Source organism: Echinops telfairi, unplaced genomic scaffold, assembly GCF_000313985.2.
Source record: "Echinops telfairi isolate 266 unplaced genomic scaffold, ASM31398v2 ScPeMD7_7457;HRSCAF=8495, whole genome shotgun sequence".
Classification (NCBI taxonomy): Eukaryota; Metazoa; Chordata; class Mammalia; order Afrosoricida; family Tenrecidae; genus Echinops; species Echinops telfairi.
In genome coordinates this window covers 19,238,991-19,246,666 of record NW_022111357.1, presented here as the reverse complement: position 1 = coordinate 19,246,666, position 7,676 = coordinate 19,238,991, and positions in this window count along the sequence as shown.

The window sequence follows — 7,676 nt, the reverse complement described above, 5'->3', positions numbered from 1 at the left end:
TGACACAATGGATGGATGGATGGATTGTGATAATTGTATGAGCCCCCAATAAAACGATTAAAAAATAAATTAATTAATTTTTTTAAAGAAGAAAAGAAAAAGGTATTTGCTCTGACCAAGTCATTGGTTTGGCACAATTCTAGTGTGCGATCTCCAGCTTCATTTCTATCACCAAGTCCATATTTCCCAACTACTGTTCCTTCCTCTGTTTCCAACTTTTACATTCCAATCACCAATAATTATCAAAGCATTAAGACTGCATGCTTGATCAATTTCTGACTGCAGTCGGTAGAATTCCTCAATTTCTTCATCACTAGCGTTTGTGGTTGGTGCACAAAGTTGAACAATAGTTGTGTTGATTGGATTTCCTTGAAGGCGAATGAATATAATCCTATCACAGACAGCATTGTACTGCATGATCGATTTAGCAAGATCCTTTCTGACATCCCTCTTGAGAGTGTTATGCCCAGCATAGCAAATAATTTGATTTTCTGATCCAAAATGGCCAATACCAGTCCACTCCAGTTCACTAATGCCTGGAATATCAATCGCTATGTGTTCCACTTCATTTTTGACCACTTCCAACTTTCTTAAATTCATACTTCACACATTCCAAGTTCTAATCATTAGAAGATGTTAGCAGTGGTTTCTCCTTACCTTGAGTCCTGCCCCATCAGCAAATGAAGATCCCGAAGCTTCCACTCCCACAGGCTTAAGGGGACTCATCCCCATGGTGGACTTCCCTCCAAGAAATCAGCTCCTCTGCGGTCACACTTTGAGTGCCCTTGACCTTAGCTGGGGCCCATGCTCCGGCAGTGTCTCCAACACTGTTCTGCATCCTTTGCCGTGCCTTTCAGCATCTGACCGTGCTTTGAAGCCCTGCGTAAGGTTTTCAGCAGCTTCTTCCTCTGAGGGGGAGCCAGGTCCTTCTTCCTTGTCCGTTCTCAGTCTGGAAGCTCTGCTGAAACCTGTTCACTTTGGGGGACCCTGCTGGCCTTTGAAATACCAGTGACCGAGCTTCCAGCATCACAGCAACACACAAGTCACCACCGTAGGACAAACTGCCAGACAAGTTACTTTTCTGATTGTAGAGCAGACATTCCTTAGCCACTTTGCTGCTGCCCTGCTCCCTAATATCCCCCTGGGAAATCCTAAGGTTTGCCAGCAGGGCCCGTCTCAAAAATTATTTCCTCGGATTTCTAGCTACTTATTTGCATCTAGAGACCTCATTCTTCCTGAGCTGCTCACTTGCTCTGCCCCCAGAAAGGTCTGGCTCACAGACCCCTCCTCAGATGGGTGATGGCACTTACAACCTCTCTCTCTCTCTTCCTCTCTCTCTCTCTCTCTCAAGGCCTTCGGCCTCAAGAATAGAAAGGCAACATACCATGATGGCAGAGGTCCTGCGGCCGTACTTCCTTCGGACCTCCGCCAGAGGCCCCAGTCCATCAAAACAGGTCTGCTTTCAGAATCAGTCCCTATCACTTGACGCCATGGGAAGGGGCCCGTGTCCAGGGGAAATGAGGAAGCAGACGCAGAGTCGAGCAAGAGCTGCAGAAAGAGGGTGGGCTCCCAGACCCCAGCTGTTCCAGGCATTCCACTGCAGCCCCATACACCTCCATGGGCCCCCTCTAAGCCCCCAGAGAGCACCATTACCTTGGGGAGCGGGGCTCTCTTGAGCCTGGGGGCTGATGACTTCTGCTGTGGGAATGGGCAAATTTGCTAGATGCCAAGCATTGGATATCACTTCCACAGGGCAGGGTCACTAGGGCGGGGCTTCCAAGGACTAGAGTTTCTTGTGTGATGTCACCAGAGGGTGGGGCCAAACATAGTCTCCCCACATCCCTCCTCTGCACCCATCGTCACTCCCACATTGGTAACATCCATGCTGAACTCCACCCTCCTTTAAGGGCGTGCATCAGGGTGGTATCCTTCCGCCATACTGGTTCGATCTGTGTGTTGAGCAAATCATCAGAGAAGCTGGTTTACATGAAGAAGAATGTGGATGGGGATTGGAGAAATACTTACGATACACAGCCTTGCTTGCTGAAAGTGAGGAGGACTTGAAGGATTTGCTGATGAAAATCAAAGCTTGCAGCCTTCAATATAGATTACAGCTCAATCTGGATTAAAACGAGAATTCTCACAACTGGACCAATCGACAATAACATGATAAATGGAGAAAAGACTGTAGTTGTGAAGGATTGTGTCTTGCTTGCATCCACAATCGATGCTCACAGAAGCAGCAGTCGAGAAATCAAATAACAAAAGGGGGAAAAAGAAATCAAATGACATATTTCGTTGAACACCTCTGCTGCTTTAAAGTGTTAAAGATGCCACTTTGGGGACTCAGGTGCACCTGAGCGGAGCCATGGTATCTTCCATCGCCTCATCTGCATGTGAATGTTGGACGGCGAACAAGGAAGACCACAGAAGGGTTGAAGCATTTGAATTGCGATGTTGGCAAGGAACGTCGAAAGTCCCACTGACTGCCAGAAGAATAAACATCTCTCTTGGAAAAAGTACAGCCAGAACATTCCTTAGAAGCAAGGATGGCAAGACTTGGTATCGTGTGCTTTGGACATGTTATCAGAAAGGGCTAGTCCTTGGAAAAGAACATCATCCTTGGTAAAGTGGACGCTCAGTGAGAGAGAGGCCGCCCCGTGACAAGCTAGGCTGGTACAATGGGATCCAACCAGACACCAGTTGTGAGGATGGCGCAGAACTTGGTGGTGCTTCCTCCCATTGGACCAGGCTACACACTGTACACTGCGCATCCCTGGGCCGAGAACCTCCTCCACCCAGGAGTGAGCAAGAGCCATCACAAAGCTGCAGATCAGCAGCAGCGGCGGATTAGAAGACCAGCAGGAGATAGTCTAGTGGGCTTCCTCAGCCACAGTGCTCAAATTGAGTACCTCCAGTGTCTAGGCTTACTGGTATACCAGGATGACTCTGGGCAGTGTTGGCAGAGCTAAAAGAGCTCTGTGTCCCTTGCCCAAGCAGGGCAGTGGCTGGGCCGAAGGTTCAGAGAGAGATCTGCCTGTGCGCATAGCTGAGAAAAATCTGTCCTGATTAAAGAACTGTGTCCCGAGTTCTCCTGATTCTGAATTGTAAACTGTTGCTTCGCTGATAACACCCCCAAACTGTGAGTAGGTTTGTGATTTCCTTGTGGGAGTCCTAAGGAAGTATTGAATATGGAAGAGAAGCAGAGAGTGCCCTGGCAAGGATGGCTGATGCCAAAGTTGGAAACGTTGTGGGGTAGAGGCATACCTGACCTCTGACTTACAACCAGCCTTCTGCGATTGATGCTTCTCCTTCCCACTTATGAAGTTCAGAGAAGCGAGATGCTGCCACCATGCCACTTATACAATTAATAGTGGTGGTGGCATTTGAAATACCCCCAGCCTGAGAAATATGCTTGGGATTATTTTTAAAAACTCAGTCTACTTTTCGCCCTCAATAGCTAGTACCAGTAAACTTGGGACTCTCCAGAAAGTTAACCATGTCTCTTTAAAAGTCTAATGTACCGCTAGGTACCTCCGGGGCCCAGGGAAACTTGACTGGAGTTTGAACTTTTAAGGACATGGACTGTCTTTAATAATTAATTTGTTCCCTTTAGGATTCACCGATAGCCAGTTGCCTTTGAGTCAACTCCGACTCTCACAGCGCCCTCCTGTGGGTCAGAGTAGAACTGTGCTCCATAGGGGTATTTTAAAAAATCATTTTATTATAACTCTTATCACAATCATCCATCCATCCATCCATTGTGTCAAGCACATTTGTACATGTGTTACCATCATCATTCTCAAAACATTTGCTTTCTACTTGAGACCCTGACATCAGCTCCTCATTTTCCCCCTTCCTCTCCATTCCCCTCTCCCCATGAACCCTTGATAATTTATAAGTTATTATTATTTTGTCATATTTCACATTGTCCGACGTCTCCCTTCATCCACTTTTCTGTGGTCCATCCCCCAGGGAGGAGGTTATATGTAGATCCTTGTAATCGGTTCCCGCTTTCCACCCCACCCTCCCTTTACTTTCCAGGCATCACCACTCTCACCACTGGTCCTGAAGGGGTCATCTGTCCTGCATTCCCTGTGTTTCCAGTTCCTGTCTGTACCAGTGTACCTCCTCTGGTCTAGCCAGACTTGCAAGGTAGAATTGGGATCATGATCGTCGGGGGGAGGAAGCATTTAAGAACTAGAGGAAAGTTGTATGTTTCATCATTGCTACCCTGCACCCTGACTAGCTCGTCTCCTCCTCGCGACCCTTCTGGAAGGGGATATTCAGTTGCCTACAGATGGGCTTTGGGTCTTCACTCTGCACTCCCCCTCATTTACAATGATATGATTTTTTGTTCTTTGATGCCTGATGCCTGATCCCTTCAGCACCTCGTGATCGCACAGGCTGGTGTGCTTCTTCCAGGTGGGCTTTGTTGCTTCTGAGCTTGGTGGCCGGCCCCATAGGGTTTTCAGTGACTGAATTCTGGGGACTAGATCAGGGGCCTTTTTTCCAAGGCTCCGGTGGGCAGACTTGCACCTCCCACCTCGCCTCCAGTGACCAGGGACTGCACTGTCAATCTTCTTTACAACCCAGGAACTCGGCCTGAGCTTTCGCTCCTGTAAAGCGTTCCAGGCTCAGGAACTCACGGGGGCAGCTCTACTCCGCCCAATAGGATCGCTGTGAGTCTGCATGGACTCGATGGCAATGAGTTTGGTGTTTGTTTGTTTAGCATTGGCACTTGTCTACAGGCCCAAGGAGGTGGCTGGAAAGTCAAATCCTCAGGGGAAGGGGCCCCTGCTCCAGGAACCCCCACTGCTGCCCCTGGGCGAACATTTCCAGGTAATCCAGGAGACATTTGGACAAGCCTGGGCATGCCTTGTAGGAGGTTTGGGAGGCTTCTGGGTTGGCTGAACCTCAGAATTCAGATCTACCGAGTAGCTCCCCTTGCCACGCGCCACTCCAGCCTCCCAATCCACAGTTCCCCTTTTTCTAAACTCAAGGTCAGTCCTCTGCACCACCACTCCCTGTCAAGGTCTGACACCCCTAGTTCCTCCTAGTCTCTACCTTGCACACTTAGTCAGAGTGTCCCCAAAAACCCCGGATGTGAAATAGAGGACCAGCCAGACTGTGGGGTGAAAGAGGCCTGGTTATCTCCACCCCAGACTTCCCTTGTAGGCACAAAGTTACAGGGGCTAGGGCACATGGCCAATGGCACAGACAGGATCCTGGCCCACTGGGGAGCATCCTCGGGGCTAGGATGTTATAGCCCGGGAGGGCAGCCAGCCCGGTGGTGACCTGGGAGACTAGGAGAGTGCCCACCATTCACCTCCAGCAGACTGGTTTGAGAGAAGTCAGAATCCCCATTTTTTACAAGAGAATGGAACACCACCTCTGTGACTCAGACTAGCCCTTTACTGTGGGCCTTTGTTACCTCTCTGAACCTGTTTCCTCACTTACCATCAGAGGACGACAATCGCTATCTCTTGGGCTCTGGTGAAAGCAAAATAAAATCAAGGGTGCTAAGCGCCTGGCACAGAGTAGGCACCACAGTTTTTGCTGGGTTCTAGGCCTGGCTCAGCCACACAATCCCTACGTGGCCTTGCACAAGTCTCTTCTATTGACTTTGTTTCTCTAAAGGTCAAATAAGATAGTGAACTCACCGGTGACCTCAAAGGACCCAGCCAGCTCTAACATGCCCACAATGTTAACTTAGGCCTACTATGTGCCCGGCTACGAGGAGCACTGGTGGCACTGTGGGGCAGGTGCTGGGCTGCGATCAGCTAGGTCAGCAGTTCAAACGCACCAGCTGCTCCATGATGGAAAGATGGGGCCTGTCTGCTCCCACAAGGCCTGGCAGTCCTGAGTTTTACTCTGTCCTACAAGGTCTCTAGGGCTCGGATCAACTCAACTGACACAGGAATCAAAGTGCCAACATGCCAAGCCTCAGGTGGTGCAAATGGTGAACGAGCTCAGCTACTAATCAAAAGACCGGAGGTTTGAGCCCACCCAGAGGAACCTCAGAAGAAAGACCTGGCAGATCTACTTCCTAAAAATCAGCTCAAACCCCCTGTGGAGCACAGTTCTACTCTGACACCTATCAGGCGCCCACAAGTCGGGGTCAACTCAACAACAATTGGTTTGAATGCGCCAGCCACTAGAACTTCAGCAGCGAATAAAGCAGTTTAATTCACTGCCTTCCTGAAACAACTACCCTAGCCAATTAATGCTTTATGCTATTAATAACTACGAGTAACACCTAAGGGTATTGATAGCCTGCCCTCTTGGAGTTTATAGCTGAACTAAGTATTGTAAGTATTATTTGGTTACAATTCTACTTTTTCCTTTGCCACCTTCCTGGCAAGCAAATTGTTCCTTGTTGCTTTTCTGGGCCCTGACTGTTCAGCACACTCCTACAGATCGTTTTATCGTTCCTAGAACTGACCCAGGGAGTTTCCAAGGCCATAATCTTTACAGAAGGAACACTGGTGGGTTACTTATGCGTGGGACTGTTAGCTACAAGGTCAACAGTTTGAAACCACCAGCCACTCTACGGGAGAAAGCTGAAGCTTCCTGCTCCCGTGAAGATTTGCAGTTTTGGAAATGCACAGGGCAGTTCTAGTCTGGCCTATGAGCTGGAATCGACTTGACGGCAGTGAATTTGAATTTGTTTGATTTGTTTTCATCTTTACAGAAGCAGATGCCACACCATTCTCCAGAGGAAGCCTCATAGATTTGAACTTCCAGCCTCTTGGTGGGCAGCTGAGGGCTTCGTCCCTTTACCACCATGGCTCCTGGGGAGTAAGAATAAGCACTGATAGCCATCCTTTACAGTGTCTTGCTGTTTACAAAGCATTTCCACCCACACTTCAGCCCTCTGCCCCAAACCAGGACTAAGGTGTTGTCACACCCCCTGAGCCTGCATAGCAGAGCAAACCCCAACGCCATTGCTCTTGCCCTTCTGCTGTCCACTGTTGACAGTGGTCACCGCCAGGCAGCTGGCTGGGGGTCATAGGTTATACAAGCGTAGATTATACAAGTGGATTCCTGGCTGGCCTCCCACTCTCTCCACAATTGGGTCACCTCCCTCAATGCAAACCAATTTCCTAACTTGGCCCGATGTGTCTAAGAAAAAGTCCCTCCATGGGCTCCAACATGGAACAGAAATAGGGTTTGCTTTCTGTTACTGAATTTGGGGCTTCCATTTTTACTGGGGAGAAAAAAAAAGGAATCAGAATGAAATAAGAACCTGTAAGGAATTCTTCCACCACATCCAGGCTCGTAATTGCTTTGACATGAATGGAGGAGGAAATCAGGCCCACAGAGGTTGAGTGAGCTATATCCATTGACTCCCAGCACAGGGGATAGAAAAGGGGCCTGAGTGTCATCACTGATCAGTGAGGGCACCTCTGAGCAGGGGAACTGAGGCTGGAGAGGGGCAGCTTCTTCCCAAGAAGTTCAGGCAACACAAACCCAGTGAAGGGAGGCTGGGTCTGTCTCTACTGGAATCCTGGTGTCATCAGGCTCTGAGAACCCATCAAACTCCTCACATCGCCAGCCCTGGACAGATCAGGGTCATAGTGGGTGACCAATGGGGCTATTAATCAGAAAGCTGGTAGTTGGAAATCGCAAGCCTGTCTGCGGGAGAAAGAGGAGGCTGCCTACTCCCCTAAAAG